At 40.8% G+C, this 12,510-nt stretch overlaps 1 protein-coding gene across 7 annotated transcripts in view; it reads left to right on the plus strand.

Moving 5' to 3' along the window:
* The window catches only part of MTUS2 (microtubule associated scaffold protein 2), a 744,933-nt gene that overhangs the window by 235,767 nt on the left and 496,656 nt on the right, over positions 1-12,510 (plus strand). The gene's annotated exons all lie outside the window — the stretch shown is intronic.

Raw genomic sequence — 12,510 nt, forward strand, 5'->3', positions numbered from 1 at the left:
CATAATTACGCAAAAGTAGGAAGTTGGTTTGGTTCCTGCCAGCCAAAAACAATGACAAATAACCCTACAATATGACTGTAACATTTCTGTCTGCAACTCAGAAAGGATATATGGGCATGCACATGTATGTGTGCACACAAACATGCACACACACAATGGCAGCATTTAACTGAAAAAGATTTCAGAAAACAATTCTCATCCATGAAAATGTAATAAACTAATAGATTATATGTATTCTCATTTAAAAAAAATACTGGCCATGACTCATTAAATTGATTTAAATTTAAAAATCTTCTCCTACAGCATTCTCTATATAGTATTATGTTTTCAGTGAGTAGCTGTATTAATGAAATGCTTATTTATATAATAGACGAACATTTTTACAATTCCGGTCTTTAAATGAATGTTTATAACCTAGATCCTTGAAGTATGGGATTTATTACCTTGACAACAAAGCAGGCAAAAATGAGAAGGAAATATGGATCTTACATGTAATGAAAAGCAACACTTTGTAGTTTCCAAACAGACTGTCTGCATCATCAGAAGTTGCCCACTCTAATATTTCAGCATGTTATTTTAGCTTGGCAGAAAAATTTAAATCAATAATAGTTTGCTAGAATGTGATGGGTTTTAATTTCTTATGCCTACTAAACAAGCATGTTTCTTTCAGCAAATACGAACTGAGAACCTGCCCCAGGTGAGGCCCTTTGCTGGATGTTATGAAAGATATGGAGGCACACTGGGCTGGGATTCTGGTCCCAAGGAGCTGGAAGCCTAGTACAGAAGAAAAGACAAGCCTGCAGAAAATAGTTGTACAAGGTAGAAAGTGACCAGGGTCATGGGAAGAGAATAAATAAAATGCATAGAAATTCAGAGGAGTGCAGGTGTGCAGTTCTTGATGAGCACGTTCAGTAGAGCAGAGGACTTCAGAGCGACTCTCTAGAGGGACTTCCCCAACACCTCATGCCTGCTAGGGTGCAACCAATGAGGCCATGGGGATCAGCGTGGGCTCACAGACCCCTTTCTGCAGTAGGATTCTTGTGTTAGTGTCTTTGTTCCTACCACCCCAGCTGCCACCAAGTCAATGCTTAATGTGTATAGAGTGAGTGAATGGACCTTGTTGTGGCAGCAGAGCTACCATGGGCAGTGATGAGTGCTCAGCCACCAGCATTGTGGCCGAGGGCCCCATGCAGGCCTCGGTGGGCCAGAGAGGGGCTTGGCCAGCAGCTGGAGAGGGGCAAGGACTCACAAACAGGGCTTTGATCACAGTGTTTGCCCATCTCCAAATCAGAAGTGATGAATTTTATCTATGAACTTGGCAAAGTTCTGTTGAGTGTCTGTTATGTGAAAGTTCTGGTGCAGAAAGGGATCTGCAGATGCTAAATGACAAGGACCCTGCCCTCTAGAGCAGCAAGTCCTGGTAACAAAGTAGGGTGAAGAGGAGTCAGGAGGAAGTGTATACAGAAGTAACCATGGGCAGTAAGGATGGAAAGGGGTAAGTGCTGTAACCGAGGCATCTGCAGGGAAAGTGCAGCTGTAGTTTTGGACACAAGGAAGTAGGGAACTCCATACTGACTGTAGCACATGAGAACCGGGCACGTTTTGGTCTGTTATTCTTCTCTAGTAAGGATATCAGTATCTTGCAAACCTGCTTCTTCCTAACCGAAATTAACCTGGTGTTGTTAACCTAGGACATAGTCTGCACTTCTGTGTCTTGTGAGACTGCTGAACACAGAATCTGTTCTCTAGGAATATGCTCCATGGATGTAACGTTGTAAAGGCATAGTATTGCCATTTGAGTTTTGAAGATGAAATTATTTCCACGTTCTGGCAGATGGCCCATTGAAACAATTCTTTTCTTATCTAATTGTAGCTAGCTCTTTTAAAGATGCAGTTCTGACTCAGGGACACTTTTCCCAGTTACTTACTATGTAGGGACTTGGTTTCTACAACAGAGACTAAATATTTCTCTTGTATGGAGGGACTGTGCAAGTTTCTGGAGAGGGGAGTAGGGCAAAACCAGAGGGTAGGTGGAGTGGGGCAGCTGTAAGCTGAGGTTGAGAGTGGGCAGGTGAAGGGTAAGGTACCAGTGGAGGATCTTCCCAGGTGCTACAGAAGTTTAGTTGCAAGCACATTGCACTCTGCACCAGAGGCTGTTAGAAACACATAAAAGCAAACAGCAGGCTGGACACAGTGGCTCATGCCTGTAATCCCAGCACTTTGGGAGGCCAAGGCAGGTGGATCACCTGAGATCGGGAGTTTGAGACTAGCCTGACCAACATGGAGAGGCCCCATCTCTACTAAAAATACAAAAATTAGCCAAGTGTGGTGGTGCATGCCTATAATCCCAGCTACTTGAGAGGCCAAGGCAGAAGAATTGCTTGAACCCGGGAGCCAGAGCCGAGATTGTGCTATTGGACTCCAGCCTGGGCAATGAGAGTGAAACTCCATCTCAAAAAACAAAAAACAAAACTAGGCATTATTCCTTTCTGTGGCCCAATCAACCAGGTACATAGCACTGAATCTGTACATGTACTTTTTAAATGCAGTGACATGATATGTACTTTATTTAGTAGCCCCCCCCCCCGGAATAAGTATGTTATATACATTTTTTTCTAGTCCTCCCAACAAAGCTACAAACCCCTATATTTGGGTCCATTAGAATGCAGATAAGGACACAGGATGAAATGAGTGAGTTACCACAGAGCCACAGGATGACAGAACCATGATTCAAAGCAGAGGGCGCCACATTCTAACACCTCCGTTGCCTCTGCTTTGTATGGATGGTGGTCATTGTGAAGCTATCTGAGAAGCCTGATAATAGGCAGGGTGTTTTTTTTGTTGTTGTTGTTGGATTTTTTTTTCCTGTATGTCTTTATTAGGAGGGCTATGTCTTCTAGGGAGCATGCTACCTGATAGAATTTTCTGGGTAATTCAGAAACAACCTGACTTACCATTCCACAGGCAACTGGAAAATCTTTAAATCTGTCCTGTGTGTATCAAACTCTGTGCCTCTCTTGTGATATTCTGACTTCCTTTTCATTAAACTAGCTCAGCTTTTCTTTGAAATCCTTCATCTGTTGAACTCAGGGACAGGAGGGGATGCAGTCTCATCTGCCTGCTCAACCCGCGGTGAATCTGGGGTCTGCTGCTCTCTGAACACACAAATACGTGTCTTTCCTCCCACTGATTCAGTTTCAAGTTCAGATGTCCTGTTATATCAGCAGGATCATCCAATCTGTTGTGTTCCTAGACATCCAGTACAGTGATCCTCTTAGATTCCTTAAATTTAAAATTTCAATTTACACTGGAAAATCACAAAGTAGATATTTTTTAATGAGTTTGTAGCCTTGATCCCTCATTAAAATTATCTAAGCCTTCACACTTTGCTGTACTGTTCTTTATGTCATAAGAAAACTGTGGTCTAAATTTTTAAATTTCTATTATAGCGATAAAAGGCTTATTACAAGAAATTACAGTCCTCTGTTTGCCCGCCCCTCCCATTTCAACTCTTACTCCCCAGAGGGAACAGATTTCAAATAACTTCACTGATTCTCCTGATACCCAGGTCCAGCATTCTTAGAAGGTGTTCTGTTTCTGTCTTTTGTTTTCATCAACTTTGGATATTTATCATTACAGTGGTGGAGAATTCAGCTCTTACTGCATATTCTTACTAAATACATCCCTTTCTTAAGACTTCCAACATTTGGGTAAATTAGCAGTAACTATTTAACTTCATAAATTAGAGTAACTATTTAACCTCACATTTGCATTTTCTTCTGCCTCTGCCACTCCTAAGACAAGACCAACCCCTCCTCTTCCTCCTCCTCCTCAGCCTACTCAACATGAAGGTGATGAGAATGAAGACCTTTGTGATGGTCCATTTCCATTTGATGAACAGTAAACATGTTTTTTCTTCCTTGGGATTTTCTTAATAACATTTTCTTTTCCTGTAGCTTTACTTTATTGTAATAATACAGTATATAATACACATATGAAATATATGGTAATCAACTGTTTATGTTATCCATAAGGCTTCTGGTCAGCAGCAGGCTATTAATGGTTAAGTTTGGGAGGGAATCAAGTTATTTGTGGATTTTCAATAGCACAGGGGTTGGCGACCCTAACTCCCATGTTGTTCAACCATATATGATTATTATTTGTAATTTATTGATAGTCTTATTAGCGTACTATGATGATTGGTTTCTTTTCTCATGAAACTCTCCTCCCCACTGAAGTTAGTAAATGCCATATTATGCTGGTATTGCTAATTGCTGTCCAATAGCCATATCCTCTTCCTCACTGCTAGCTGAATTCTGATTTTGTTCTGATGTTCACTCCTTTGCCACTTGATTCAATAACTCCTGATTGTGCCAAGCCAGTCACTAGGACCCCATCTCCTGCCCTGGCAGGGAAAGCCTGCAGGGATTGCCTCTGGAAGGTTTCTTTATCCTAGAGAGACAAACAAGGAAGAAACATCCTCCCTATCACTTAGAGAAGAGTTCCAAAACCCTGTGGAACACTTACTAAATACAAACATCCAATCACAGCAAGACCATCAGTTGCATTTTTCTCACTGGATTTGCTTCCATTGCCTTCTGTCATTCCGTTCCAATCTGAACTGGTTCATCTCTGGCCCTGGCCACCACATATTTCCTTCTGGTTCATCTGTCCTGGCTCCCCTGTCTTCATCATTTACATAGTCATTTTACAGAAGGATATTCTTTAGAGGTTTGGGGAATATGCATGTATTTGAATATTTGCATGTTGGAAAATGTATTTATTCTGTATTCACCCTTGATTTGATAGTTTAGTAAGATATAGAGTTCTAGGTGGAAATTATTTTTTCTTGTGGTGTTACCAAATACTCGCTTTTACTGTTCAGCCAGTGTGATTTCTTTTGTATGTGATTTATTTTAAGTCTTTTGAGGATTTAGGGCTTTTCATTTATTCCTAGGACACTGAAATTACTCGATGCTGTGCTTTGCATATTGCAATTTTTGTTTTCTAGACTTGTGGTGGGCCTTTTAATTGGAAGACTTGTGGTGTTTTTTTTTTTTTTTTTTCTTTTTGAAACGGAGTTTCGCTCTTGTTACCCAGGCTGGAGTACAATGGCGCGATCTCGGCTCACCGCAACCTCCGCCTCCTGGGTTCAGGCAGTTCTCCTTCCTCAGCCTCCTGAGTAGCTGGGATTACAGGCACGCGCCACCATGCCCAGCTAATTTTTTGTATTTTTAGTAGAGACGGGGCTTTCACCATGTTGACCAGGATGGTCTCGATCTCTCGACCTCGTGATCCACCCGTCTCGGCCTCCCAAAGTGCTGGGATTACAGGCTTGAGCCACCGCGCCCGGCCCGACTTGTATTTTTCAGTGTTGAAACTTTCCTTGTTTTGTTTCCTTGGTAATTTTCTGCTTTTCTTTTCTCCATTCTTCTTTTTTCTGCATATCTTATTAGAATTTAGAGCTCCTAGATTGATCCTCTAATTATTTTATCTTTTCTCTGTTAGTTTCTTTTTTTGGAGGGGTTTCTAATTTCTGAGAGATTTCCTTGACTTTAATGCCTTCTTTGATTTTGACATTTTAATTTTCATTTTTAATATTTCTGTAAGTCCCTATTTATTCTTTGACTGTCCCTTCCTATAACATGCTATAGTTGTTTTATGGACACTCTTATCTCTCTGAAAAAATTAATTAGAATTTTAAAATGTCTTTTTCTGACTTTCAACTGGGGAATATACAATCTATGGTACAGCCATTTAATGGAATATTACTCAGCAATAAAGAGGAACAAACTGTTGATCCTTTTTATAATATGGATGAACCTTGAATGTAATATCTATTGTATACCATTACTATTAACTATAATAAATATATCCAACTACTTTTATTAATAATATATCAATTATATAATAATATCTAGGTTTATCTATATTAAAAATGAAAGAAGCTGCACTTAAAAGGCTACATGTTATTTGGTTATATTTATGTGACATTCTGGAAAGGACAAAACTATAGGGATGGAGAATAGGTCGTATTTGCTAGTAGCTCTGGGAGAATAGATGATTACAAAGCAGTAATGTGAGAGAAGTTTTTGGGGTTATCAACTGTTCTGTACCTTAACTGTGTTAATGGTTTCTCTGTGGATTTGTCAAAACTTATAGAACTATAAACCAAAAAGAGTGAATATATTGTATGTGAATAAAAATCTTTTTTAAAACTTTTTAATATTTTCTGTATTTTTGTTTTTTGTTTTTTTTTTTGAGACGGAGTTTCGCTCTTGTTGCCCAGGCTGGAGTGCAATGGCGCGATCTCGGCTCACCGCAACCTCCGCCTCCTGGGTTCAAGCAATTCTCCTGCCTCAGCCTCCTGAGTAGCTGGGATTACAGGCACGCGCCACCATGCCCAGCTAATTTTTTGTATTTTTAGTAGAGACGGGGTTTCACCATGTTGACCAGGATGGTCTGGATCTCTTGACCTCGTGATCCACCCGCCTCGGCCTCCTAAAGTGCTGGGATTACAGGCGTAAGCCACCGCGCCCGGCCGCTATTTTCTGTATTTTTTAATGCCTTTTTTCATTTCAAGCCTTTTTACATATTTGGTTATTTTTTGCTATTCATTCATATTTAAGAATCAGGCATTAAAAAGCTAACTGCACTCTAGGGCCACGTATTACATGTTGTATGGTTTTGCTCTAGTAGATGTTGAGAGAGTGGGGGGATACAAAGCTATAAAATGCTTGCAAACACACAGGCACACTCACAGTCACACATGGAATGCTTCCTCTTCCCTAAATTATCTTTTTCTACTTTAATACCTCTCAGGTTTTCCTATCTTTCTTCATCTCTCTTTTCCTCCAGCCTCCTTAGAACCAAAATCTGGCTTTTGGTGGGGAATGGAGTCTCGGCATCATTTGTCCAGCATTACTTTATTCTTTTCACATTAATCAGAGGACCTGCCATCTCAAGGGTTCCCTTTTCCTCAACACTTTCCTAACACGTCCTTGGCCTATAGGGGTTTGGCCTTTTCTAGGTGAGGACTGCATTCCTTCCTTCCTCTTGGGGTTGAGAAGGCCACCACCTGCAGACCACACTGTCAGCCTGTCCGTCTGCTTGGGAAGCTCTGTCCCACTGATGTGGGGAGGTTTTCTTCAGAGTTACTTGCTCTATCATGATCCCTTTCAACATCAGAGAATGCTCCCATTGAGAGCTGAGTGCTCCTTTCTGTGGCTCAATCAACCAGGTACATAGCAATGGATCTGTACGTATGTTTTTTTAATGTGTTGATCAGAATTCCTGATTTCTTTTCCCCAATAGAGCTGCCCTCACACTTTAGTTAGAAAGAACCCATAACAGTAGACCTGAAACAGATTTCTCTGGTCAGGAAAGGGTTAGTCAGCATATAGCTATGCTAGTCTCAGCAGTCAGATGGTGGAGGACAGTCTGGGCTGCTGCTGCAGTCCTGGAGAGCTTCCCTTGGGAGAGGAACCATCCCTGGGGTCAGGAGCCTCCCTGGAAGCTGTCAGGGAGGACACGTTTGCATCATGCTCCCTCCTCATGCCTCACACTTACACATACATGTCATACATGTAAGAGAATGTGACTGTGAATCACTAAACAGAATTGACTAATTAACCTTTTAACTGTTTTATTTAAAAGACAAGAAGCATGCGACCTATGGAATATCATTGTGAGTCTTTGATTAAAATGGATGTATTTGGGTGTCTCATGTTATTTAACAGTGAATTTCTAAACTGATTTTTAAATATTTAAAACATGCCCATTAAAATTCATGCTTATTCAGGTTTGTGATTCTGAGAATGTTTGATTTTTGTTGCTTTGAGAAATTGTCTAATTCTGATAATGAAGATGTATGAAGCCTAAACCCCATCCTGAAAATGCTGGCAAGACAGTTTTCCACCCTTGCATTATAGATTGGGCGCTATTCAAACACACATCAACATGCTGCTCTTTTAAAAAGCACTCTTAAATTTTGTTGGGGATATAAATATCTTTTACTATTTTCCTTCGATCTTTGGTGAAATGATGGAGGATTACTACAAGTTATCCAAAGCAGTATTATTCATTTCTCTCAGCTGAACGGAAAAACTAGTCATTCTCCCCAGCATGTATCATTTATTTTCTCTTCATGTTTCTGGGCCGAGTTGGTTCCTAAGTGAATAATACGGTTTTTCCTTTTTAATTTATTTTCATTTCCTTATCTCTTTTTAAAAGATATTCCAAGTGTGACGATCCAAAACGCTTTGTTCATTATAAAGTCTAATGAAAATATAGAGTCTTATGATGGGCCCTGGTACATGAAAGTGCGTACCTTTCCATTAGTTGGAGGGTTTTGCACTCACCTGTGCAGTTTATTTAATTGCTTTCTGGTTTTTGAAACTTTTATTTTTATCATGGTGTTACATATTTAGTTTTATCCTTCTAGGGATATAGTTTATTTGACAGAAGAACAGATATGAGCTTCTAATGAAAGATAAAAGAAATTCGCCTTCAGGATAAAAAGGAATTTGAAGGAGCCCTGTGTGAAGTGAACTCGTGTAGGCTTTTGAGCTGGAGGTGAACCTCCCTTCCCTCCTGATGAAGTTAGAATGATTTATTTCTTCCTTTCAGATAGCAAACAATCCCTGCAGTCCTGTAGAGAAGGGAGGGTCATGTGCCACCTCCATCCATTCCGCAGGTATATGGCATATGGAGGAGAGTCAAGAGCATGCAACTAAAGTGTGCCTCCTGCTCTGAAGTAAACCCACTTGGAGAAGCTCAGTGGAGAGTGGCCTAGCAGAGGAGCTCAAGTAACTGTTGGTTCTGTCCTTTCAGTGTGCACCAGCCTGACCCACCATACCTCCCGGGAATCAGCTGCCTGACCTGGAATTAGCTTTTCTCCCAACCTGCTCAGGTGGATTATGAGATACTCTGGCAGCTACTTAGTCCAGCCATGAATAAGGCCATAGGATTTGGGGTAGGAAGGAAGAAAGGGGAGAGGGTTTGTTGGGAATATTCATATAAGGCATTTGTTATTAGAAATGAGGAAGGGAATACATTAGTGAATTATTACAGTGGTATATTAATAGGCAGGTGACTACTTAGAGATAGGCTAAAAGAGTGGGTCCAACCTCAGTTGCCTTCAGGAGCCAGGCATGTAGCAGAGGCTGTGAAGCAACCAGGTTACTAGACCAAGTAGCCACTGCAGAAGGGGAAGGCGTGTGCCTTGAAAACACACATTGGAATTCTGTTTTTTTTTTTTGGAGGTACTCATTATTTTTTTTATTGTAATTTAGGTTCTAGGGTACATGTGCAGATCATGCAGGATTGTTGCATAGGTACATACATGGCAAGGTGGTTTGCTGCCTTCATCCCCCCATCACCTATATCTGGTATTTCTCCTCTCATTATCCCTTCCAACCCTCCCCACCCCTGTTGTCTCTCCCTTAGTCCCCCACTACTGACTGCAGTGTGTGATGCTCCCCTCCCTATGTCCATGTTTTCAAATTGTTCAACACCTGCCTATGAGTGATAATATACAGTATTTGGTTTTCTATTCTTGTGTCAGTTTGTTGAGAATGATGGTTTCCAGATTCATCCATGTTCCTATGAAATCTCTGAGAAATCGCTTGTCCATAAAGGATTTTTATTTCTCCTTTTCTTATTAAGCTTAGTTTGGCTGGATATGAAATTCTAGGTTGAAAGTTCTTTTCTTTAAGGATGTTGAATATTGGCCCCCAGTTTCTTCTGGCTTGTAGGGTTTCTGCTGAGAGATCCACTGTGAGTCTGATAGGCTTCCCTTTTGGGTAACCTGACCTTTTTCTCTGGCTTCCTTTAACATTTTTTCCTTCATTTCAACCCTGGTGAATCTGATAATTATGTGCCTCGGGGTTGCTCTTCTTGAGGGATATCTTTGTGGTGTTCTCTCTATTTCCTGGACTTTAATGGTAGCCTACCTTGCTAGGTTGGTGAAATTCTCCTGGAGGATATCCTGAAGAGTGTTTTCCAGCTTGGATTCATTCTCTCTTATCACATTCAGGTACACCTATCAAACGTAGATTAGTCTTTTCACATAATCCCATATTTCTTGGAGGCTTTGTACATTTCTTCTCACTCTTTTTTTTTTTTACTAATTTTGACTTCTCATTTTATTTCATTGAGTTTATCTTCAATCTCTGATATCCTTTCTTCTGCTTGGTCAATTTAGCTATTGAAACTTGTATATGCTTTGTGAAGTTCTTGTGTTGTGTTTTTCAGCCCCATCAATTCATTTATATTCCTCTCTAAGCTGTTTATTCTCGCTAGCATTTCGTCAAACCTTTTTTCAAGGTTCTTAATTTCTTTGCATTGGGTTAAAACATGTTCTTTTAGCTCAGAGAAGTTTGTTATTACCCACTTTCTGAAGCCTGTTTCCGTCAGTTCATCACACTCATTTTACATCCAGCTTTGTTCCCTTGCTGGTGATGAGTTGTGATTCCTTGGAGGAGGAGAGGTGTTCTGGTTTTGGGTGTTTTCATCCTTTTTTGCACTGGTTTCTTCCCATCTTTGTGGATTTATCTACCGGTGGTCTTTGTAGTTGGTGACTTTCAAATGGGGTCTCTGAGTGGATGTCCTTTTTGTTGATGATGAAGTTATTTCTTTCTGTATTTTAGTTTTCCTCCTAACAGTCAGGCCACTCAGCTGTAGGACTGTTGGAGGTCCACTTTAGACCCTGCTTTCCTGGGGATCACCTGCAGTGGCTGCAGAACAGTAAGGGTTGCTGCCAGTTTCTTCTTCTGGTATCTTTGTCCCAGAAGGATACCTGCCAGATGTCAGCCTGAGCTCTCCTTTATGAGGTATCTCTTTGGATATATGGGGGTTGGGGAGCTGCTTGAGAAGACAGTCTGTCCCTTATAGGAGCTCAAGTGCCGAGCTGTGAGCTCTGTTGTTCCGTTCAGAGCTGCTGGACAGGTACGTTTAAGTCTGCTGCAGTGGAACTCATAACCGCCTTTTTTTCCCAGGTGCTCTGTCCTGGGATGGTGGGGCTTTATTTATAAGTTCCTGATGTGCTGCTGCCTTTTTTCAGAGCTGTACTGCCCAGCAAGGAGGTAGCCTAGTCACAGTCTGCCAGCGGAGGTGTTGCTGAGCTGCCATGTGCTTTGACCAGCTGCTGTGTGAACTCCCTTGTGGGTTTGTTTATAGAGGTATAGTTAGAACTGCTCTGGTAATGGCAGTCTGCCTCGGTAATGGTGGACTGTCTTAGTAATGGTGGACAGCCTTCCCCCACAGAGCTGGACCATCCGGGTATTGAGCTATGCTTTCTGTGAAACTCTCAATCCAGAGCGTTTCAGATTGCTAGTCTTTGTGGGGGTGGGACCCGCCAAGGCAGATCATCTGGCTCCCTGTTTCAGCCCCCATTTTTTCAGTTGAATGGGTGACTCTGCCTCTCAGGTGTTCCAGGTACCAGTTGAAGTGGTCACCCAGATTTCTGTAAGTTTTTGTGTGGAGACCCATTGCACTGGCTGAAACAACCATGCTGGACACTTGTGGTGCTTTTCTGCCTGGGAATCTCCTGGTCAGTAAAAACTGGGAAGTAAAAATCTGTTTGGAAATGTGGTGATCTCTCACCCTTTGTGTTCTCACCGGGAGCTGCACTCCAGAGCTGTTCCTATTTGGCCATCTTGGATCGTATCCCATGGAAGAATTTTTCAAGCAAAGGGATGGAAAAAGCAGTGGGGAAATGGAGGAGTGAAGAGTGGCATGTTTTTCTTTTGAAGGTAGTAGGTATTTATTCAACAAATAATTACAGAGCACTCAATCAGTGCCATGCCCTGCTAGGCACTGGAGAAGCATCTGCAAATGAAACAAAAACCCATGTGGGAGCTTAGAGTTCTGTATGAAGATGCAAATGTGCATACCCTTTAACACAGAGACTCTGCCTTTAGGAATTTATCTGAAGAAAGTAAAGGGGGCCATAAAGTTGTTCGTTCACTGACTTTCTGTGAAAAGTTATTTAACAATGCAAAAACTGAAGACAACCTAAACTCTGACAATAAGGAGAATTGGTGAATAGGTTATAGTACAATTGATAATTAAACATGATAAAATATTTACTACATGTATTTATCTGGGAAGCAGTGCATGGCATGCAAAGTGAAAAATTGGGGTTATAGAATTCATTCCATGTGTGCAAAAATAAAAAATTAAAAATACTACACATTAAATTGTATTTATTGGGGTGAGGTTAGAGAATTTTAGAATATTTTTACTTTTTAAAAAATATATAATGAAGATTAATTTCTTTTATAATTGGCAATGTAAATGGTTCCACTTTGGAAAAAAATCATCCAAGACAAAAACAAAACAAAATAAACTTTAAGCACAATAGGCAAGGAATGAATGCCCTACATTTTCTGGGTGAAATTATCTCCTGGAAAGGACTTATTTTTTTTTTAAGGGTATGCCTGAAATGCTTTTTGTTGGCAAATGTGAGTGAAACTTCTTTTGGAGAAACATGCAGCATTTTTATTGGGG

The sequence above is a fragment of the Callithrix jacchus genome, chromosome 5, assembly GCF_049354715.1.
Source record: "Callithrix jacchus isolate 240 chromosome 5, calJac240_pri, whole genome shotgun sequence".
Taxonomy (NCBI): domain Eukaryota; kingdom Metazoa; phylum Chordata; class Mammalia; order Primates; family Cebidae; genus Callithrix; species Callithrix jacchus.